Source organism: Zosterops lateralis, assembly GCF_965231275.1.
Source record: "Zosterops lateralis genome assembly, chromosome: 3".
Taxonomy (NCBI): Eukaryota; Metazoa; Chordata; class Aves; order Passeriformes; family Zosteropidae; genus Zosterops; species Zosterops lateralis.
Window position 1 is genome coordinate 67,298,843 of NC_139764.1, and position 23,892 is coordinate 67,322,734.

At 41.8% G+C, this 23,892-nt stretch overlaps 1 protein-coding gene across 4 annotated transcripts in view; it reads left to right on the top strand.

Moving 5' to 3' along the window:
* FYN (FYN proto-oncogene, Src family tyrosine kinase) overlaps positions 1 to 23,892 on the top strand; it is a 138,552-nt gene that overhangs the window by 68,007 nt on the left and 46,653 nt on the right. For 3 of the 4 annotated variants that reach the window (XM_083858451.1, XM_083858453.1, XM_083858454.1), the window contains exon 3: positions 17,235 to 17,363. The exons of the other annotated variant lie outside the window; for it this stretch is intronic. The gene's annotated coding sequence lies outside the window, so the exon portion shown is untranslated. The remainder of the gene's footprint in view (positions 1 to 17,234; positions 17,364 to 23,892) is intronic. 4 annotated transcript variants of the gene reach the window in all.

The window sequence follows — 23,892 nt, forward strand, 5'->3', positions numbered from 1 at the left end:
ATCTGACACAAATATAATGAAACTGCATATAAAGGATCACGAAGAGGAGGAGAGATCTCACTGCAGATTACCAAAGCAGAATATTTTTGGACATTGAGTTATTTATATTATCATTCTGCTAAGCTCAAAGATAAAAGAAAACCTTGGACGCAACCCAGAAAAATCAAGAACAGAAACTAGTGTAAAGATGATGCATTAATGAGAGTCTTGAGAATGCCTGCAGTGCTGTATCACGATACCCATTCCAAAATAAAAATTAAGATGGGTGGATCCTGAAAGCCAGTGCTCCGTGATGGGGGAGATTGCTGCTTGAGGTGTCACATTCCATTAGCTGAGGTGGAAAGCTCTGTTTTAGGGAGTGCTCCACACCATTCTGCAGCTGCCCTGCTAAGCAATGGGAAACAACATTTATGGGCTCCAAGGGGTCCTCTGCAGCCTCCACTGGTCTGGAATAGTCATCTCTTCCCAAGACACATATCAGGGAACTCACCAGTGGTGATTTTTAGAAAATATCCAGTGAGTTTAAATTCATGACAAGTTTGTGTTGGCTCTGAAAACCTCAGAGCTAACTGAGGTTTATAAAGCCTTCTCATAAATAGCATTTTGTCCTGGTGACCTTTATACCTGTTCAGCACCCACCTATAGGAGTCTGCCTAATACAGAAAGTCATATTACTGCTATTGTTTTTAAGAAGAGAAAATAATAAAAGATTCAACTGTGTAAATGTCACTCCTGCCCAGCCCATTTAGTATTACAAGACAGGGAGAAGTCTGCACTGAAATTTTCCCTCTGGCAAAAGCTTGAAAAGTCTCAAATGTTGTGTGCATCCTTGATCATGTTGTGCAACGGTAGTAGTGAAAAATATAAAATCTGTCTCATTCTGCAAGGGTTTTGAATGCTGTGCTGAGCACTAGTCTTCCTAATCTTACAAGGTGGTGTTGAATCCTGTAAAAGTCTTCCAGGAAAGCTATGACATAGTTACCATCCTGGAAACATGGTGGGATGGCTTGCATGGCTGGAGTGCTGCAATGGATGGCTACAAGCTCTTCAGAAGGGACAGGAAAGGGAGGAGAGGAGGCTTTGCATATTAGGGAACTTTTAGACTGTAGAGTTGAGGATAGTGACAGTAAGGTGTGGAACACCTGTCACATGAGGAGCAGCTGAGGGAGCTAGGGTTGTTCAGCCTGGAGAAAAGGAGGCTCAGAAGGGACCTTACCACTCTCTGAAACTACCTGAAAGGAAGTTACAGCCAAGTAGGGGTCAGCCTCTTCTTCCAGGCAACAAGCCATAGGATGAGAGGATATAGCCTTAAGCTGCACCAGGGAAGCCTTAGGTTGGACATTAGGATGAATTTCTTCCCAGAAGGGGTGATTGGGCATTGGAATGGGCTGGAGTCACTGTCCCTGGCAGTGTTTAAGGAAAGACTGGGTGTGGCACTTAGTGGCATGATCTAATTGACATGGTGGTGCTTGGTCATAGGTTGGACACGACGATCTCAGAGCTCTTTTCCAATCTAATTCTGTGTGATTCTGTAATTTCAGATAGTATTGATTTACTGGCATAAGTTTTGTGCTGTTATTTAATCGAATTGCATTTCTTACCTTGTGTTTTGTTTTCTGCAAAATCATGATAACTAAAGGTAGTGACTTTACAGGTAGAAGGATAAAAATAGCATTAGACATTTTAGGTTCTTTGTAAAATTATTAGTTAAAAATAGATAGAGATGTTAAATAGGATCTGAAATGTTAACTGCTTTGATCCCTGGTTAGCAAACATTCCCATTCATGCAGTTAAGATGCTACATAGAAAGAAGACTCTATGTGAAAAAAAATTCAGTTGTACACTATGGAAACAGGATTTGGGGTCATCCCTTGTCCTCTTTTGCTGCTTATCAAAAGTTGAAAGTTTGTCTTTTTCTTTAGTGGGGATTTACACCAAATTGAAGTACAGTATGCTTTAAGCTAGTGATTGCATCAGTCACCAGCATCTGTTACTGAGGGTGCTGAACCTGGTTAGCTGTAATTAGACAGAACCATCAGTCTGAGGAAGTCCTCATTTTCCATGATATTTGTTGCTTGTGCGTGACACTTAAGAGTTTTTGTCCATTTTTTCCTCCTCTGCTAATTCCTCAATATTAGGGAATTAGTGTGTGTCTGCATGCCATTTACTATCAAACATAATCCCCTTTTTCCCTATTTCCTTCCATTTACATCCTCTGATGAGAAATATTTAGGCCACTACATGTCTTTATTCTTGTCAGGCAGAGGCTGATGAAAGATCTGTTAAAGGAAATTTTGCTCTATCTATAGAACAGGGTATCTCAAAATACATGCTTAGACATACAGAAAGCAGGGACTGACAGCTGATAGATGCTGTAGACTTTCATTGTTTTTTACCATGGTCATTATGCCGAATGTGTCAAAACACAGGGAAACAAATTTGTATACAAGTGAAGGGGCATATTTTTTGACAGGGAAGACAATGCAATGCCCTATTTTTAAGATACCCATTATGACCATTTTGGTATCTGCTAAATGCATTTGTAGAAACCCAGGATCATTCCATTTGTTTTTTTTAAATGCTTTTTCTCTTAAGTTTTGCCCTCTGACTGTAATTACACAGGGAGGCTTAGTTTGAGTTTAACCACTGGCTTTCCTGTATGTCATTATATAGTGTTGGGGGATTATCAGGCACAGTTGTAAACTACAGTATATTACTTCATTTTCTTTTTTAGATTAGACTGTGTATAAGCCAAATGTTTCAGATGAGAGAGAGAGAGCACTAATCAAAGCTGACAAAGCAGAAGGAAAGTTTGTTTTGAACTACAAGGCTGTTTGCAACAGCCTTTTGCTCACCCCAAGGAAATAAGAGCATGCTGAAGTCACAAGCTACATTACCAATGTAAAACAGAATTTTTACGTGTCGATACTTAGATATTCACCATTTCTGTGTTAGTGCAGCATGTGCCTTCTATTTGTGTTACCCTGTACATGTGGTGTAGGTGGTGTCCAGACACAGCTCCTTGTCTGGTCATGCACGTGGAATATGCCGTTGGCTGCTGTCAGCAATAGCAAATCCTGCACAGAACTGCAGCTCCTGCTGTGCTCTGAGCTGTTTCACATGGTTTATGCTCAGCACTCTTGGCGTAGCACTCTTCATCTAACATCTCTTGCAGCAGTGTGCAAAGGAACTATGTATTACATAGCAGGCCAAAAGCAGCCCAGCTTGAAAACACTTGAGAAAGGTGGATGGATGTTGGGAAGAGCTCTGAGGAAGGAGCTCCATTTCCAGGCAGAGAGAGGAAGCACTTGAGCTGCTTGCTGTGCACAGCCAGTGGTCTTTGGGAGGAGCTCATGTTCACATCAGTTTTGTTAGTTTGCTTTACCATCCAGTTAAGGTCCCACAACTTGCATCTGCTTTTATCCATACTTTTCTGCATGTGTGATTTGGGTGAATCTATGTGAGACCTGAATTTTAAATTCTGTGGGAAACACAGACTATTGCTCTGGTGTTGCAAGACCCCTTTTACAGCACTTCAGAGTTTACAGAAATCAAAAGAAAATGATGGGGTTTGTTTTGATGTTTGTTTGTTTTGTCAGCACTGAAAGTCATTTGTATTGTAGGGGTCTTCTAATTGAAGTATTTCTGTTAACATCAATAGTTTCTATTAATGTATTAAATATTTCCCCAGTTGTGCTTCTGGTTAAAGATATAACAAGTTCCTAAGCTGTCACTTTTAACCACCTCTTCTTCTCTAAGAAAACTCTTACTTAATACTATGAGAGTGCAGTACCGTTGCAGGCCAACCCTCCTGCTTTAGTAGGAGCTGTAAGAGTGCTGCTGTGTGGAGAATTTTTGTGTCAAATTATCAGCACTGTTCTCCTTCCACTGTAACCAGCAATTTTCAGGGTATTTTTTTTGCCAAGAATATTTCTCCTCTTTTTGAAGCTACTCTTGAATGTAGTCAATGTCTTGCTATGCTCTTTTGAGTCTCTTATGTCTGGGACAAGTTCCAGGAGCTTTATGGTGTGGCTTTAGGCTCCACTGGGTTGGAGATGCTTCTAGTTGTCATCCAGACAAGAACTCTCCTTAACTATTTAACACAAGAAAAGAAAAATGAAATAAACAAACAAACAAACAAAATACAGGTAAAAACACAATAAAAAATATAAAACCATTTTCCTGTTCCAGGGTGGAGGAAGAAGATACCCTAGGCACAGCTGGCAATTAGTTGTATATTTTCTTCAGGTTTTTAACCAGCTCTCATAGAAATCTAGTTTTTGATGGACAGATCTCTAACGATAGTGGACAGTGAGAACAGCAAATTTAATATGCTCTGCAAGTCAGGGTTGAAGTACCAGAAAACTGTGAGTCTGAGAGAAGTGCCCTTGGAGCTCGCTTTGTCTGCTTGCAATTTGCCCTTTCTTGTGTTTAACCAGTTTGAGTCCAGGTCATCTGCCCTAGGCTCCTCTGTGTCAGTGGGGTGGGGGAGTGTAAAGGGAGCTGATTTTTTAAAATCTTTTTCTTTTTTTCTTTTATTTTTAACCCAGAACACATGAGCAGAACAACAGGCTGTATGCCACTTGAAATCATGGTGGCTCATGCAAAGTGTCAAAGAAGCTGTTAGTGCTGTCAGAAATCTGTTCTTGGTTAGTTTGGCAAAACATAAACTAGTAAGTGACTCTCCACAGGTATTTTTGTGATTATGTGGCAGGTAATGGCACATTTACTGTGTTAACAAGCTTGACAAGTCACTTGCTTGATACCTCCAGCAACCTCCAATTAAACTTTCTGTAACTTACAGAAATCATTCCTTCTGATACTGCATACTAGTACCCTGCAAGAGTCTGGAAACATCTAAGCCATCCTAATTGATTTGTTAAATTTTATAGGTTGCTTATCTTATGATTAAACAAAATCTTGAGGAATAGGATTCTTCAATGGAGCCCAGTTAAATCTTTTGCAAGGGCTGATAAAGCTTGCAAGTAGAAGAAACTCACACTGCAGATCATTTAAATCTGTATTATCTCATCAGTGGGTAATTTCCAAACCCCGCTTATTATGTAAATATATTCAGTAACGAGAAGAAGGCTTAAGTATGTGAGAAATCATACTTTTATGTGCTGTAAGTCATCTCACCTGTGTTATGTTTATTCTGGGTGAAAAACAGTGTCTGACTGTGACTGGGAGCCTCTCCAGGGATCTCATCCTCAAATCTGCAATGCTGTGATTTACAGGAACAGCCTTGTGATGCCTCTTGAACCTTTTGGAGCTTCCTGTTTCTTTCTTAGTCTTTCCAGGACTAATGTAATTTTAGCTACTTCTTAGCAATTAGATTAGGCACAGGCAATTTCCTTGTAAAATTGCCTGAGCAGGTTCTTCCATAAACTGTAATAGACTTGTTGTGGCTCAGCGATGTTTGGCAGAATAATTAACCTGGACTTCAACACCACAAAGAAGTATGTAGCTAAAAACCACAGATCTGCTCAGATGCTTGTTTGAGTTTCTATAAACATAGTCTCTGTCATGGCCATATATGTCTTCAATTTATGGTTTCTTCTGCAATCTATTCACTCTGGAAAATCACGTTTTAAGTACATTGGACAATAAATCCCTTGCACCTCTCACCCCACAAAATGTGCCAACATTAGGTGGTGTCAATTTGTACCATGTGTGTCTTTGGTGTTTATTTTAAAAAAATATCCCTGGTTGTGTTTATTTTAGAGTAATACTATTTTAAAGCAGTACCCTTGAATGTTCAGCGATCTTAAGACGGAGGAAAGAGGGCAGTTAAAGATTTCATAAAAATCAAGAATCACCTTTGTGAGCATCTTTCTAAATAAGCCTGAGAACTGTACCAACTGGACAATTGCTTTTTCATGCAAGGGCTGTATTGATTTTGTGCAGCATGACAAGTTCTGCTAGGTCTTTGTGCAAAAGAAGCTGTGCTAACCTTCTGCCCCTTCCCCTATCAACCTCATCACTTTCTGGCTGCATGTGTCTGGTGCCCCTGCAGCTATCCCCATAAACACAAATGCCCCTTTAAACATCATTTCTCAAGCGTTTTCCTCTTCGTTTCAGAGAGCACAGAGAAAGCAGAGTGTCCCTGTTCACACAGAGACGTACCATTACATTTTCAGCCAGTAGTCTGATTGCTAAAAAGAAAAAAACCCACCCATGGGTAATTAGTACTGTGTGTGTAGTTAATCGATTTAAAATTAAATGCCACTGGTGCTGCTGAAAGGTCTTGGGTTTGTTATTGCTTTGAAAAAAATCTGATTTAGTGAAGACCATCTCTGAGAAGGGATATTAGTTCTTTGTGCACTGTCTGCAATAAAAGAGAAGCTGGGGGTGCAGTTTCTATAAAGGATGCTGTAAATTTTATTATCACTAGGTTGGAGGAGGGAGGGTGGTCTGTGTTGATTTTAAGAGAGGAGCCCTTCAGTGTAAGAAAGCAGCTGTATATTCTTACTCACAGGAAAAGGAGCTTGTGTGCCAGTGGTCTTGCGGGTGAGATAGGAACCTCATCTCCTGCTTCATAGTCCATCATCCTCATCATTAGATGATTCTGCCTCCCAGGCAGGCTGATTACTTCATATTTTCATTCATTAATGATTTATCAGACAGCTCCTCCCCTAAAGGCTCATCTCCTCTGTTATACTCACAGCCCACACGCAACATGTAGCTTCCAGCTGGCACTCTGGCTTTGGGAGAGTGAGCTGCCCAGAGCTCTTTCCACATCTCCTGCTGCCCCCTCCTCCCCTCCCTTCCCAGCTGCTCAGCTCACCTGCCTGCTCCTTGTTGGCTTCTTAAATTGCACCAAAGCCATGAAATCCCCGTGTGTCCTGTCCTCCTATGCTATCTCTCCAATCTGATTGTTTAATGTGCTTTTCACAACTATCTTTTGAATTAAAAAAAAAATAGAAAGAGAGACAAGGTGACCCTGCCTGTAATGTGGCGGTGCTTGTGTCTTTGTTACAGAAAGAGTGGCCTCTCATTTTGGTGAGAGGGTTTTTTCAGTGGTGACTTAGATTTTGGTAGAAGAGTGGGAGTACTGGGGAGAGACTGACTGAGCTGTGTCTGCAAGCAGGAAGGTGTGGGTTGGCAACAGTTTCAGGTTTTGCTATCAGGTGCTTGGCACAACAGCTCTGTTGAAATCCCTCTCCAGTTGTCTGTGTGAGAGAGTGATTTTTATCATGTTGCTAAAGATTAACTCTATTCTTGTTTTCTGTTCTTCTCCCAGGAATCAGGCATGCTCTGAGGTCTGGGAAAGAGAATCCAAATGAATTCTCATGATGAAAGGGGGGAAAATTCAGAATTGTTTGCTACTGTACAACTTGTCTGCTGCAGGCAGGTGGTGACTGAGAGCAGTGGGAACAAGGGCTGCAGGACAGGAAGAAAAAGATATAAGCTAGGAGAAAAGGAATAAATGAAACTCCCTTGAGTCATTTATACATGAACATATAACTCTTGAGTGCCTAATCTACTCTTGGCAAGTGGTGACTGATAACTAGTTTTCTCTCTTGCCTCTCCCACATCCTCCCAGTGTCTTCAGAAAGGACATGTGACAGGAATAATAAATCTCATTATTTTAACAGGCTAAAATGGAAATTATGGATTAAAAGTGCTATGGATGCCTCAGTGGAGAGAAACTGACTGTTCCTAGGATGCCTAAAGTGTATTTTCACTTGCACTATTTTTGAGATCTTTCTGAATTATTCAGGGCCCTCCACTTACCTCTTTGGCACAACACTTTTAAGTAAACTAGTGTTAAAGTCATCAGTGTCCAATTGGGTAGCCTTTTTGCTTCTCCTGCTTGAGGTAGCTAGAGCCTGACACTGCTCAGGCTTTGGGGCATGTCTGGACATAAATCTAGATTGGAATATTTTTTACTCTAGATCTCTGAGTTGGAGCTTTGTGCTGCTGTTTTAAGGAGGGGTATGGAAGGTGAAGGGGAGTTCAGGCTGACACACACAGTGGTGCTGCAAGACTGATCAGTTTGGATGCCTTTGGCTTTGGAGCAGGGAAAGGTGTGTTGAGAACAATAGCTGGTTGTGTTCTTTGTGCAGCCATGTGTCTTAAGAACCAGTGTCAGCTCTGAGGGTGTAGGAACTCTTGCTGCTCTGTGTCAGAGGAGGCTTTGGGGCTCTCACAGAGAGGGTGGAAAGCCATGGCAGGGCTCTGCTCACATAGGCTGAGGAGAAAGTGCATTGTATGTGCCTCAGGTCAGAACAGGGGGAAAACCAAGAACAGCAGCAAGTAACATATTTCAAGGGATAATCTGTGACCAGAACAGGGATTTGGGACATGGGTCCTACAAGCCTCTAGACCAAGGACACACCCCATTGCTTGCTGTGAGATTGGTGCATTGCAGAACTGTGGATGAGGATAGCAACCGAGATGGATAAAGCACTTCATGCATTAGCAGGTGTGTCAAAGCTTCTTCCTGGTCTCTCAGTAAAACCTGTCAAACCTGGCACACTGTCAACAGAGCTAAGGGCTTGTTGCTTGAGATTTCCATCAGTAAAGCTGAGTGTAAATTTACAGCACCTGACTACTTCATTCTCTGTTCTCTCTATGTGGAGTGTGTTACCCTGTGCATAAGGTGCATTAACTGTGCAAGAAGTTGCTGTAGTGCAAAGAGTATGCACTGAATTTCCACCAAGTGCTAACTGTCTGGGGTAAAGCATAGTTTACCAGGCAGTTGTTTGGTTTTTCCTTGCATCCCTTCTCTTAGTTTTACCACTTGGATTGGAGACAGGCATAAAAAAGAGGGAATCTGAACCACACCTTTTCCCTGCAAATCTGTCCTGCGCTTTTGTTACCTTACTGAATTGTTGCACTTGTCTCTATCTTGTAAAAGGAGTGAGAAGGGGATTTTTGTAAGTGCAGCAAGTTGTTATATGACCTGACAGAATCACAAACTACTGCAGTTAGAAAGGGCATCTGGAAATCATCTGCTGCAACCCTCTGCTCAAACCAGGGCCAACTTAAAGTTGGTGTCTCAGAGTCATATCCAGGTGGGGTTTGGATATCACCAGGAACAGAGACTACAGCCTCTCTGGACAGCCTGCACCAGTGTTCAATACCTTCACAGTACAAAAATTTTTTTCTCATGTTTAAACAGCATTTCCTGTACTTTAATTTGTGCCCATTGCCAGTGACTGGAAACCACTGCAAGGTCTTGCCTTGTCTCATTTACTGCTTCCCACGTGGTATTTATACACATGAATAAGATTGTCCTGAGCCTTCCCCAGGCTGAAGAGTCCCAGCTCTCTCAGCCTTTCCTGGTAGGATGGATGCTCTAAACTCTTAACCATCTTTGTGGCCCTTTGTGGCCTTTGTGGATCTGCTCAAATAATTTAATATCTCTTCTGTACAAGGGAGCCCCAAATTTTCAGGGATCCCTAAATTGAATCCAAGACTCCAGTCATGTCTTACCAGTGCTGAATACAGGAGAATGATCATAGTTCTCAACCTGCTGGAAGTGCTTTTTCTGATGCAAGCCAGGAGGCTGATGATCACCTTTGCCATAAGGGAGCATTGCTGGATCATGTTCAACTTAGTTTCTACTGGAACACTCAGATTTTCTCCTGCAGTGCTGCGTTCAAACTGGTCAGCCCTGAATTGCCTAAACCCTGCTGATTCAGGTTGGCATTTTCAGCTTTTTCTTGTGTTTAATGTGTCTGTGGCAGCTATTTCTTTTTGCAGACTATTTGGTCATTTTACATAATTACACTCTTGAACTAATTAAACTATCATCCTGAAATCATGTCCTGTGGAAAGCAGTTCACAAAACAAGGCTCAGTGAGGCTTGCACCAAAATGGAACATGTAACCCACCTAACATATTGGGGTTCATTTCCTCCCTTTTTCTCACGCTTAAATGTAAAATAAGCATTATACTGAAGGAACCAGGCAAAGGCTAATTTGCCTCATTTGAATGTGAAAAGGAGCCCACATCCTTCCTGTGCCCTGCAAAGAATGCAGAAAGACTTTACAGAGAAAACAGATGTACTAATATGTATCACTTGTTGGGGGCAGGGGGAATCCAGGGTGCTGCCATTAAAGCAGTGCTGAACTTGCAAGAAAACAAAAGCACCAGCATACAAAATATAGTTCTGGGAAGCTGAGAAGGCTGGGACTCTTTTCTTTTGCTTACATTTATGCTTCTGGCATAAATCTGAAAAACTGCTCTGAAAAAATATATATACAAAAGGAAATATGGACCCTCATTTTTCATGCTTCATCTTCAGGGAAGATGCTTAAGTGCCCAAATGCAAACATAAAGCAGAGGCTCCAGCCCAGCTGTAGGGAAATCTCCTGCATTTCAGAGACAATATTGCTTCGCCAGAAGAATACACTACTGACATCATAAACAAACAAACATAAGTTTTGGAAGGATCCCTTGATTTTATTTATGTTTTAAATACTTCTCTAACATGTAAATATGAAAGAGTTTATCCTGTTACCTCACAAAAAATGCAGGATACAGTGAGGAGTTTTAACGGTCTGATGGTTTTCAGCATGGGAGATAGAGAACAAGTGAACTCAGATATTATTTCTACAGCTATGCAATCCAAGGCAGTTCTTTCTTTCCTGACCCATCTGTTTATCCCTTTTCAAGAACTTTGGCATTGAGCAGTCAGCACTGACTGGTCAGCTTGTGAATCTGCTGGTGTTCATAACTTCCCAAATTCAACAACTTACCTGATGCAGATTTGGCCCTGTAGCAGTATTGAGTCTCTTGCCAGCTTTTAGCTTGCAGACAGGAGGCAGTAGCATGTGGCAATTTATAATTCATTATATACATGTATTGTCAGTCCCAGTAATAAATAAGAGAATGCTTTAAAGTTTTCTCTTAAAAAGCTACCTCATACTTCCTAAATTAAAAGGTTCACTTCAGAGCTGACATTTCCTGCTTGATCTGCTTTTGCACCTTTGGAAGGTGTTCTTTATTCACAGGAGTTTTAAATCTATAGCACTGACATACAGATATCCAGCCATGGGTAAGACAGGCTTAATAACCTTGAAAAGAGAAATTTTAAGCCCACTTACCTAAATCACTTAGATGAATGTGAATGGAGCACAACAACTTTTGAGGTGTTTGAGTTGCAATTTAAGTGCTGGCTTGTTTTGTATGATCAGGGTAAATAAAATCTTGGCCTTGAACTGCTATCTGTGTATTGGAACAAACATCTCAGTGCAGCACACTGCAGAAGGAAGGAAGCAGAAGAGAAATTAGATCACTTTCCTGCATTATTTCTTGTAAGTGTAGTCTTCTTACGTATGGAACACACATTTCCTCTTGTAAAAATATTGTAACAGCCTGCAGTAACCAAACGACAAATAATCTGCGGTGACTGAAAACTGGAGTCAGAGGAGGAGGTTTAGAGGGAAGTATTGGAAGACTGCAGATGATCAGATCTCTCATGCTCTGAAAAGATAGTGAGTGTGAACTACATGACGGCTGCTGCAATTGTCCAGACAACCACGGCTTGACAATGTGGAAGAAATAATAGACTGACTCTTCATACAAATGGCAGTGTAAAGGTAGGGTGCATTTGGTTCTTGCTTTTTGTTTTGTGTCATCCATGCATTTAGACAGAACCATGTGGGTATCTTAATCCCCTCTTCTTCATGTGCCTTTATCCTGGAGTATATGTGCTTTCTTTGTCTCTGCTTGCAGTGATATGCGTTTGTATCCATATTCCGTATGTTCTCTTACATCACCATTAAGTCCCAGCTTCATGAACTGCACCAGATGTGTTTTGTGATGGAATCCCAGAGTTGAGAATCCAATTCAGTAACAGAATTACCAATCAAAGAATTGTTTGCATTGGAAGAACTTTTGAAGTTCATCTACTCCAACACTCTTGCCCTGCACAGGGACACCTGCCACTAGACCAGGTTACTCAAAGCCCCATCTGACCTGACATTAAACATTTCCAGCAACGGGACACCTAAAACTTCTCTAGGCAGCCTGTTCAATGTCTCACCACCCTCATTGTAAAACATTTCTTCCCATATCCAGTTTAAATCTACTCTTTTTCAGTTGAAAACTGAGGTTTAAAAAAAGAGTCACTACAGGTCCTGGTAAAGAGTTTCTCTCTTCGTGTTTCTTATAAGCCTCCTTTAAGACTGTTCTAAGGTCTTCCTGGAGTATTCTCCATGCTGAACAACCCCAACTCTCAGCTTGTCTACGTAAGGACAGGTATTCCATCCCTCTGATCATCTTCACGGCCCTCCTTTGGACCTGCTCCAACAAGTTCAAGGTCTGGTGCTGGGGATCGTGGAGCTGGATGCAGAACTGGTGGGATCTCACAAGAGTGGAGTAAATGGACAGAATCACCTCCCTTGACATGCTGGCCATGCTGCTTTTGATGCAGCCCAGGATTCAGCTGGCTTTCTGGGCTGGAGTCACATGTTGCCAGCTCATATCCAATTTTTCATCCACCTGTACCCGCAAGTACTTCTCCACAGGGCTTCTTTCAGTTCCTTCATCCTCCAGTCTGTACAGATGCTGGTGATTGCCCTGACCCAGGTGCAGGACCTTGCACTTGGCCTAGTTGAATTTCACAAGGTTTGCACAGTCCCACCTGTCAAGCCTGTCAAATTCCCTCTGGATGACATCCCTTCCCTCCAGTGTGTCAATGGCGTCACTCAGCCTGGTGTCACCCACAAGCTTGCTGAGGGTGTGCTCAATCTCACTGCCTATGCCATTAATAAAGATCTTGGCCAAGGTAGGCCTAGATGAGATATGAGGAAGAAATTCTTTACTGTGAGGCTGGTGAGGCACTGCAGCAGGTTGCCCAGAGAAGTTGTGGATGTCCCATCCCTGCAAGTGTTCAAGGCAAGGATAGGTGGGGTTTTGAGTAACCTGGTCTAGTGAAAGGTGTCCCTGCCCATGGCAAGAGGTTGGAACAAGACGGTCTTTAAGGTCCCTTCCAATCCAAACCACCCCATGATTTTATTACTAAATTGTTTATAATTCCTGATGATTTGTGGCCTTAAAATCCTTATTTCCTGAACCTTGTGACGCTTATGCAGGTCCCAACACAGAGTAAAAGATTCTGTGGCTTCTGAAGCTCAGCCAAATTGTGGACCACAACTTGTGGCTGCATTCTGGGGGCAGGTCACATAAAGGGCAGTAGACAAAGGACAAAAGTCTGCTTTTACTTTGTGTAGGGGTGGTTTAATGTTCCACATCAAATAGCTTCAGTGGCTGTTACACATGATCACTCTTCTCTCAAACCACACTTCCTACGGACATTAAAAATGGTAATCTTTATCTGTCTCTCCATCGTGGTCAGATAACAGATAGCAGGCTTTTATTGTGGTAAAGTGACCCACACAAGTAGCTGCAGAAGAGCAAAGTGAGAATCCTCACAAGACTTTCTCTTCCTGGAAACACTCCAGGCACACAGAAAGGGGAAGCCTTAAGTATCTCATCTGGTTTTTGCATTATACCATTGCAGACAATCTTTCTGTATGGACTGATGGGGGAGGAGCTGGAGGACTGGGAGAAAAGAAAAACTGTAAATAGCAGAGCTGGATTATTTTCTTCAGAGAGGAAGTAAAAGAGAGGAGGAAATGAGCTTAGGAATCGGCTTTTTTGTTTGGTTTTTATTGTATAAAGTTGGGGGACCAGCCACATTCAACCCTGGTATTTTCCCTGGTGAGTTCTGAAAAACTGTATCATTGATGTGTAGGTCTTCCTCTTTTTTACTCATTTTGCTCATTTCAGGAGCAACATCACCAGATTGAGAAGAAAATCTTCAGCTTAGTCTTTTATTCTCAGGATAGACATTGTGGCATCCTTGATCTGGTCTCGTACCATAATTCCTCTTTCTCATGGAAAAAAATACTAGTAGCTTCTCTTCTTGCTGTCCCTGTGCAGAAAAGTCAGTGTTGCCTCAATGTTCTCTGACTTCAAGCTATGCAGTCTCAGAGTGTGCTAGAGCTTGGATATTTAAGTGAGTGGCAAGGCAGGAAGGTGTAGTCCTGACGATTATATTGAAAGCAGGTCCATGCAGCCCCCTAAATTTTAGAAGTATGTGAGAAAGGGAGGAAGAGGGGTTTACATTAAGTTGGAGGAACTATGCTAGGAACTCTTTTGAATGTACTGTGGCCATAAAGGACTGCATTAGGCTGTTCCTGGGGTTTTAAATTATTATCTTCTATAGGACAGATGTTTCGTGGATGTTATGTGTAAAGAGCCAATTATATACACAAGTTGTGTAAATTTAAGCTATAAATGAAATGCTGTGTATGCATTTACATTTTGTAAACGTTTAGAAATGTTTATCTTGGTTCTCCCTTTCTTAGACAGCATGTATCAGCATTGCTGCTGGGAGGTGGGCATGTATTTGGCTGGGGTTTGGGTTGTGCTTTGTTTCCTCTCATTGTTTTCTTCAGTGAAGAAAGGAGATTGGATAAAACTCTTTTCTGGTCTCTGTTGACATCAGCACATTCGATCTGCCTGCGTCCAAAAGAATTATGTCAAAGCAATTGCCTGCATTTGTTTCTTAGCGTGTTCTCCAGCAGCACTGTCGCTTGAGGGTCAGACTGGAATACATTAGACTGGAATTGGGGCAGAAACTGCAGCCAGCCTCAGGTCAATGATGCCTCTTGAGATTTGTGAAAGTGACACTTCTGGGGTTCATTGCATTAAATTCCATAGCATTTCTGTGTCTAGTCTGGGAGAATTACAAAGGCAGATGGGATGGTTAGTTTCACATTCTCCCATTTAATTCTGTGTTTGTGTGTCTAGAATAAAAGGAAAAGCCTTGCATCTGATTTATTTTGCAATATTTCAGAAACAGATTTTTTTAAATCCATGTATTAAAGCTCTTTCCTTCTTTGTAGTTTTTATCATTTATGGTTAGGAAGATTATCACAGTTACTTCATCTGTAAAATTCTGTTTCTGGAGTCTGGCCTATGTGATCCTTGGTACATCTTTTGACATAAGCTTTTACAAGGTTTAAAAACATAGTTGCATGTGTGCTTAACATCCTCATGTTGTCAGATGTAGCTGGGGTTGTGCCAGAGGAAGAGGGGGGAAAATGCATCCAGGAGGACAGAAAGTATAAAGACGTAAATTCAAACTGTACTTTTGCAGGCTCTAATTAATCTTTTATTAGTAGCTCTAAAACCTTGTCCTTGATCAGCTTTCCCTAAACTTCTGCTCTATTGGTGACTGAAGTGTTGCCAGTCACAGTTTTGAGTCCTGGGAACTGTTGATAGGAATGCTGAGAATAACAGAACTGAAGTGCTGCCATGTATGTGAATGCATGTACATGTACACATACATACACATCACACTTGGACGGACCTTTTTCCTCCCTAAAATTTTTCCAGACTTTGGTGCTGTGATTCCCTCTGCAGAAGCTTTGTACTACATGTTTACTGAAGACAGGCTGTTTCTTTTATGTTTGTAACATATGACCAAGATTTTACTATGCTGTGTTTTAGTAGGCATCACTTACTGAGCGTAAACCAGAAGTTTGAAAAACACATTTTTTTCCACCTGTTGAACATAAAAATAACTGTAGAACCATAATTAAATTTAATTAGATGTTTGCATGAAATAACGCCTTCTAAATCTCTGGAGTGGCATATGTGAACTAGTCCTGAGCTCAAGTAATTGAGATTATTTTGTTTTATTTGCAGAATGTACACTGCAGCATTCAGTCAAAAATGGGTTCATTCCAGAAGCTTAAAATGAGATGATGCCAGCCACTGGCACAAATCAAACACTTCCAGCCTTCCCACTCCTGCACATTGATAGGATTAATACTTCCTGGCCAAAGGCCCAGGTTAAGACAGACAGCACGCAGAAAATACTTGTACTGCCTCATTAAAAAACACCAAATTTAAATATTGACAGGCTGTGAGATTAAGCAAATTTGGTCACCAGGGCCCCAGCTGAACACATGGTCCCCAGGAACCCAAATGCCCAACCCCAGCCTTGGAAAAGATAGCCAGAAGCTTTCTTGGCAGCACGCAGTTCCCTCAGCATGCAGAAAGGGAAGGAGAAGACACGAAGATATCTTCCCAGATATATTCCCAGAGTGACCTGGGAAGTTCCTGCAGGAGTAGTGCTCATATCCATTCATTCTGCTTAAAGGATCTAACTTGTTTTCTTGAAGAACATAACTAGTCCACCAGTTCATCCTAAAAGGGTTAATTTGGGAGAGGAAATATCTGAGGTATGGAGGACTCTTCTCCACAGCATAATTCTCTGAGGTTTCTCTGCGGTCACCTTCTGTGGCCAGGGGGTGCTGGGGTGAGATCCCAACCAGATCCCTGGGACAAGGTCCCAATGGCACGCAGCAGATGAAGTGAATTGCTGAAACAAGGAGCCAACAGTGCTTTCTCAGTGGCAGAGCTGTAACAACAGCCATCAGTTTCCTAAAAGTGGTTTCCTTGGCACCTCAGTGTGAGGAGCTTTGTACTGTGAGGTTTTGTGTGCATCCAAGTGCTGGGAATAGAGAGAGGCTGCCTGCAGATCCTGCAGAAGATGGACAGTTGGGTGTCATCTGTACTTAGATGGCACCTCATCCCCAAAAGCCTGAGGTTTCCCCAGAGATGTTTTGTAAGCTGTGAACAGGAAGGCTGCCACCATTAATACCCTGGAAGGAGAAGGAGAGTTCCTTGGTGGCAGCACAAAGCACAGTGTGATGCAGTGACCACTCAGCTCACCTGCAGGAACTCCTCCTTTGTAACAATTAACCCAAGCTGCATGGATGTGCATCCTTTTTGAATCAAGCATGGTTACTCTCCCACTTTGCAGAGGTAGGCAGTACCTCATAACCTGTGATGCAAAGGGTTAATTACTGGTTAATTGCCTATAACATCATTGCTGAATAAGCAGAACAAACTGGCCTGTCTACAGTCTGGCTTGGAGTGATTTTCAGTCCTGATGCAATTTCTAGCTTTGCTAGATCAGAGTCTGCTGTTGTCAAATTTATTCAGTGTAAGAATATTGCTATACCATGAACAAAATAAAAAAAAATCCCCGTAAGATTTATGTTTATAACAAAGCCTTCTGTAGCCCAGTGTTTTCAGTTATTTAATTCCTCTTCCCTGAACACTCTTCCAGTCTTTCCAGCAGTTTTTCTGTATGGAGCAGCAGAACCTGATACGTTATTCATGGAGCAGAGAAACGAGAAGCAAATACAGGGTCACCATAACCTACCTATTCATCTTCTGATTTTCATTTGTTTGTACAGCTGAGGCTCACATTAGCCCTTTTGGCCACACGTGGGGAATTCATGTCAAGCTGATTGCTTCCCAGGACCCCAGGTCTCATATTCAGTCTCTGCTTTGGAGGATAGAGTCCTCTCTCTCCCTCTCATCCTGTAAGTATGGCCTGTCTTCTTCATTCTAATAAGGTGATTTTGTACTTGGCCATATTAGCACCTAAACTGGTTTCTCCCATCTTTCTACACACCCCAGTTGCTCTGTGTCAGGCTTGTTCTTTTGTGGTTTGTTTTCTGCTGTTCCCAGTCCCGTGTCTAAGCACAATGACTTAACTTTAATCCGGGTCACTGATAAGGCTATTAAATAGTTAAAAGAATGATCACCAATGCCTGTGGAACCCACTAGGAACCCATTTGTTTGCTAGTAAATAGTTTCCCATTTACAGTTACACTTTAGTTTCCTTAATTTATCAGCTTTTTAATACTTCTCATATGATTGTGGACTCAAAAGTGACTTCACTATAAAATGGGTTTAAGGTTTTAGCCTGATCTTATATGGTGCTCTCCAGCAATGAAGTTCTGTTCTCTATGTACAGATGGAGACACTCCATATAGGCTTCAAAGCCTTAGTAAAGATACCCTACAGAACAAGTCAAATGACTTAGATTTGTAATACTGTTAACAATGCTGCCTTTATCAAGTAAACTTGTAATTTTTGCAAGAAATTACATCAAATTAGCTTGACAGGATCTGTTTTCCTTAAAGCCAAGTTAATTGACTTTAATTACAGAGCTTTGAAAAAAGTTATTAATTGAGGCTGATGTTGGTTGTTCTATCCGCTGCAAAATACTGGAAACTCATCCAACTGGCCTGTAATTACTTTTTACCTTCTCAAATAGTAGCCTTGTATGAGCCTTCTTCCTGTCCTTGGTCCTTCCCCAGGGGCCAAGAGCTGCTTTAGATGCAGCAGCAGCTCCAAGGCTACCTCTGTAAACCTTCTGAGACAAATTTATTTCTAGCAACTAATCTGAATCACCCAGAATCGTTTATCTGCTGCTTAACATCCCCTCTCCAGGGGCTGCTGTGGTGGGAAGCTATTTCATTATCATCATCATAAACAGATCATCCAGCCTTTTACCTGTGCTAACCGGAAACATTTACTGAATAACTTCTGCTGCTGTCATATTGTTATGAATGATTCTACAATTTTATTGTTCAGGATTGATCTTTCATAACCTGCTTAGAAAAATTTAAAATGTATTTCTGATTTTATGTGCCTTTATTTTTTCTAGTCTCTCTTGAGTCCTCGATATAATCTTTATTTTAGCTTTTTCTCGCTTCTTATTATCTCTTCCTCTTTCCCCTTTCATGTACCAGTTTTCTATATAAGATTTATATGTTTTTTTCACTTCCCTGGTAAACCCAGCTGTTGGGGTTTTTTTTTGTTGCATGTTATTTTTATCTAGCCCATTTCCATGGTTGTAACACTGTAGGCATTTAGGAAATGTCTTAAACTGTTTGCAGATGTCAGCAACTTTCTGTATGTTCTGCCTTCAGCCTGATTTGACTCTCATTTGCTCTAGTTTTGTGAAACTGCTTCTGAGACAGCATGCACTAGGATTTTAATTTATGTATCTATAAAGAGCGTACTCTCACATATTGCATAAAATTCTGGTCTGGATTTGATTGCAGACAATGTTAGTTATTTGCATAGGAAGTGTTGGTCCTTTTCAGTCTCAACAACTAGTAACCTCCTGGTTGGTGATAGTTTCCTCTCTACTGAGACAGTCTTGAGCAGGGATGCTCTGGCTCCAGTCTGTGCTAGACCACAAATGACTCAGGGGCAGTTCAAGTGTAGCTACATCACTCTACCAGTGGTGAGTTGTGCTTGTGCCAGCACTGCAGCTCCTGCCCATTGCAGTCCTGGCTGGGGCAGGAAGGAGTGGGTCGTGCTGCACGTGGGGTGGGTGGGGTTTAGCTTGTGTGTGGTGCAGTTCAGCTCTTCACCTTTGTGATTGTGCTGTGAACTGCTCCTACTCCCTTTGGTGCTTGTGAGGTAAATGTTGTAGATGACTCATGTAGCTACTTGGCAAGAGCTTAATTTCACAGGGTTAGGAAGGCCCATCCTTTTTTGAATTTAGGGGTTAGTAATCTGTCATTTGTAGCCCTTTGGAAAGTACAGGTCTGTGTTAGTGCTAGTGACATAAGGTCTCCAGAGTAATACAAGAGGGGATTTTGTACTTCTTGTATTTAAGTGTTAAAGAAGCTCATCATCCCTGTAACTCTCCAAGATTATTTATTTCCAAGTTGTCAGTCACTCAGATGTCATTTGTGACATATACAGCCTGGCACCACCCTCTTCCATTTAGATTTTTTTAATTTGCTACAGCTGTTTCTGTTAAAAATATAATAGTCTAAATATAGCTATTATTTTTCAAGAATGTTATTTTGCATTGCTACTTTATAGGCAGAGGGTTTATCCATTTTTTTCAGTATCCTGTAATTAGCATATAAACAACTGAAAAGGGTCATCTTCTCACAGTCTTCGCTTTGGTTGATGTTCTCCTCAATATCATGGTTTGTGTTGAATGAGCTTGTGGTTCCTTATTTGACCTGACTCTCCCAGCTGGCCTAGCTTAGAGTGTCAATTTGTTCCCTATCAAGAGGCCCTTTTCCCTTTACAACACAATCCACAAATCTGACACGTGTCCCCTGTGCTGTGGGGACAGCACAGTTGTTCATTTCAGTGGCCTTCAGTTTTTTGTCTCTGCACTGGGAAACAGGGAGGAACTCCAGAAAAGATCTCCAGATCGCCTGAATTGTCAAGGGTTTTGTATTTCACAAGATGTATCACAGAACAGTCATTTTCAGTGAAACCCTCTCTGTCTGCTCCAGATTATCATCCAGTTTTGCCTTTTTCTTTAAATACACAAAACAGAGAAATAGAGAAAAACCTCTGTGGACTCTTCCTCATGCACTGAGGGTGTAGAATATTCCTTTGGTCAGCTGGGTTCAGCTTTCCTAGCTCTGTCCCTTCCCAAACCTCCCCCTGCCTTCTTGCTACAGTGACAGAGTGAGAAAGGAAGGAGGTGTTGATGCTTTGGGAGCACTGCTCAGCAATAACTTAAACGTGGGTGAGTTATCAACGTTGTTTTGGTCACAAAGCTGAAGTACACACAGCGGAGTTTGGGATGCTGTGGAGAAACTGAACCCCATCCAGATGCAGTAAACTTACCTAAGGTGTCATTTAGCAGTAAGCTGCCATCATACACTGAAACCACAGTGGCAACAGCTGGGTTTGACAGAATGGATCCCACTAGAGAACTTTCCTGTGGGTGTGTGAGCGTAGGCAGAGTTTCTGTGTGTCCCCATTACTGGTGTAGTCAGTACCTTCAGCACTCACTGCCTTTATCACAATGTGGTTGCCAGTTTGGGGACCCCACCTGTCAGCATCTTTGCTGTTGTAGATGAAGCCAGCTACAGTGATGGTGAGAAAGCTGGGGGTTTCTTTGTGGGCTGGCCACAGGCAAATGCTTGCTCCTGTTTAGGAAGAAGAGTGTTTTTACCCCCAGTGTAACTGGACAAATAAGGGATTTAAATAACTCTATTAATGCGCTAGCAGTAGCAACCTAGAAGAAATGAGAGCCTCTTCAGGAGGGAATGGTGTCTGGGAGGGTTTCAAATTAAGTCTCCTGATCTGAAACTCAGCTTGGTCTCTTTTTCTTGCTGTCACATCCTCCAAGTTCTTCAGTCACAAAACAGAAATCACACAAGGCAGAGAAGGGGTTAGTTTCATTCCTGCATGGGCGAAGGGGGAGGAGGAAGAGCAGTGAGGGTTTTTCTGAGAGAAAATCTTTTTTTATGCCCCTTTTATAGTCCACAGTGTCAAACAGGCAGAACTGCTTTACTGCGTCCTTCCCCTTTCCCCCTTCCTTCCCTGCCCATCCTGATTCACATTTGGCACTCCACTCTCTGCCCCTCCCATACTGTGGGTCAGAGGAACACCCATTAATCCTGGGTAGAATCTAAAAATAAGAATTGAAAGAAAAAAATCAGAACAGTGTGAATCAACCTGCAATCATCTTTCTGTTCTCCTAATGGGAGAAAAGAAAGAGGAAATCAGTGGAGACACTGTTTTATTTCTTCTCTTTCCAAGACAGAATTATTCTGGCATTTGCAGCAGTTGTTCTCTTCCTATAGGTTTTTTCTAATTTACACACTTAAAAGGCACTTTAAAATTTAGGTGCATTAGCTCAAAATACTTATGCAGACCATCCACCCACTTCTCTCTGCTCATGAATAGAGCTACCACAAGCAGCCTGATGAAGGAGGAATGTAGCTCAAAATCACTTGAAAAAATCGTTGAATTTACATGGTGTTCTCTCAGAACCAGGGATAGATCCGTCCTTTGCAGGGGTTAACTGTAGAGTAAGCAGTGTGTTTACTGTATGTAGCTGCTGCCATTAGTTCTTAATTTCAAAGATTCTTTTAACACATTTTAAGCATTAAAAAAAATTCCTGTGTGCAGTTTTGAGTCTGACTTACTCTTCAGCTCATGAGCATAAAACCTGCAGGCCTTCCTTCTGAAGTTAGTTACACATAAGACTTTTTCTTTTAGATTACAAGTTGGAGTTTTGGAGGCTGGTGGGAAAAGAAAAAGGAATACAGAAGAACCTTTTCTCAGAACTGCTGCATTTTTCTAGGGCATCTTTTTTTCCAAAGTAATAAAAGCCCTGAGACAGTACAAGACATAACTCAGTTACTGTAACTTTAAGAGATTGCAGCGTGAGCCTTTAATTGCTTCTTGTGTTTTGTTCTGGTTTGGTTTTGCTGAAAGGGATGTATCACAGGGAGTGGAAGAGAATTCACTGTTTTTTGAAAAAGATGAGGCCCTGACATTCACAGTCTTGGCTGGCAAAGAAGCCGCACAAAACCAAAAGGGTGGAGATATGTCTTTCAATGGGTAGTTTAGAGGGTTTATCTTCTCTTCTTGCTTTTGATTACAGCTGCTCAAACAACATTGTGGTAATGCAGCTTCCTGTGGCCTTGCCAGGTCATGTCCCCACCAGACAGCTACCAGCTAGTCCCACCACCACAACTGCCCCTCAAAGAACACGTGGACATGGTTATTGTTCCTCCTGCCCAGCTGGAACACTGACTTCCTTTTTCCTCTCTAACTTGTAATAAATAGATCATCCAGCTATATGGATAACAAACAGATTGTCTGGGTTGTAGTAAATCTCTTTCCAGAGCAAGACCAAGACATTCATCACTCTTCATTCCCAGCCCTGAGTGGTCACTTGCCCTGCCCCATGGACAGCTGTGCTCACAGCCTCTGACAGAAGCCAAGGCTCCGGTTGTAGCTCAGTGAAATCCTTCAACATGCACCTTCTCTTCCCTGGTCCTGACCCCTGAGCCTGGCTGAAATTAAACAGGCAAGGTGAAGCCCAAACCTTCATTTTTCATAACTTGTCTTTTAGCTCTGGTCCCAAAGGGGAAAGGAGGGAAGGCAAGCACAGGGCCGTGCTTTGCAGGTGTGTGTTAAAACTTAAACCTTGTCTGCAGTGTCAGGAAGCTGTTGTTTGCAGGGCTGTGTCCCCAGTCACTCAGTAATGGGGAGGAACAGCAGGGCAGAATATGGCACTTCAAAGCCCCTTCTGGGCTCTGCTCTTCTCATGGCAACTGGAGCTGCTCCCTTTCCTCAACCCCTTCTGCCACCATTGTAGAGAACTTCCAAAGCAACTGTAAGCTGACAAGAAACACTAGTAAGAGCACTCCAGCACTGTAAAAGGCATTTGCTTTGAACCAGGGCAGTATGGCAGCAGGAGCTCAGCTAACACTGCTCTTCCTGCTCTTCCAGCCATGGTTGTCCATGGAAACTAGGCAGCAGCCTGACTTCTGACTGCTGCAGATGAACAACTGAACTACTGGGGCTTTTTCTGCTCAGCCCACTAAAGCAGAATCTGGGAGTGAAGCATTAAAGGTCTCCCTTAAAAATCAAATTATTCAGCCCAGGAACTTTTTAGTGTTGCTTTGAAACATACTTGAAATTTTGCCCTGGTGTTTCTGGCTTTTTTTACAGGAATATGACTTTGTGTATGTGAGATTTTCTGCATATCTTTAACAGACAGAGGACATCCAGTGGTAGTACTGTGTCTTCTCTGATTTACATTTTTTAATGCACCATGACAAGTGTGGTGCACATGTAGATTTGCAAGAATTCTGCACAAATCTCCAGCTTTGTTCAAGGCTGAATCAGATCTATCATAATGCAGTAAAACTACATTCCTTCTAGATCAGACCTTAGTATAAAAATTATATGTATATATAGTAACCTGCAACCCACAAGTCTGGGAAATAATGAATGACACCCAAGAGTTTGAATTTTCAAGTATTTGTTGTCTCTCTCTGATCTAAAAATTGTGGAATCACTGGCTAAGCTGGAATGTAGGCAGTCTTCTAAAATGTCCTGGAGTTAATAGATAAAAACAAAAATAGTGCAATAACTACTGCTGTTTTATTCCATTTGTTTCATTTCACTTGGCTTGAAACTGACACAGTATTAATTCTGGAAATCCAAAATGTTCCCATCAGCATAGACATGAGTCAAAGAGAGGTCAGCAAGCAGACAGCATGAGAATTACTGACCTACATAAGACTGGTTTTAAGTGCCTATTTGTTGCCCAAC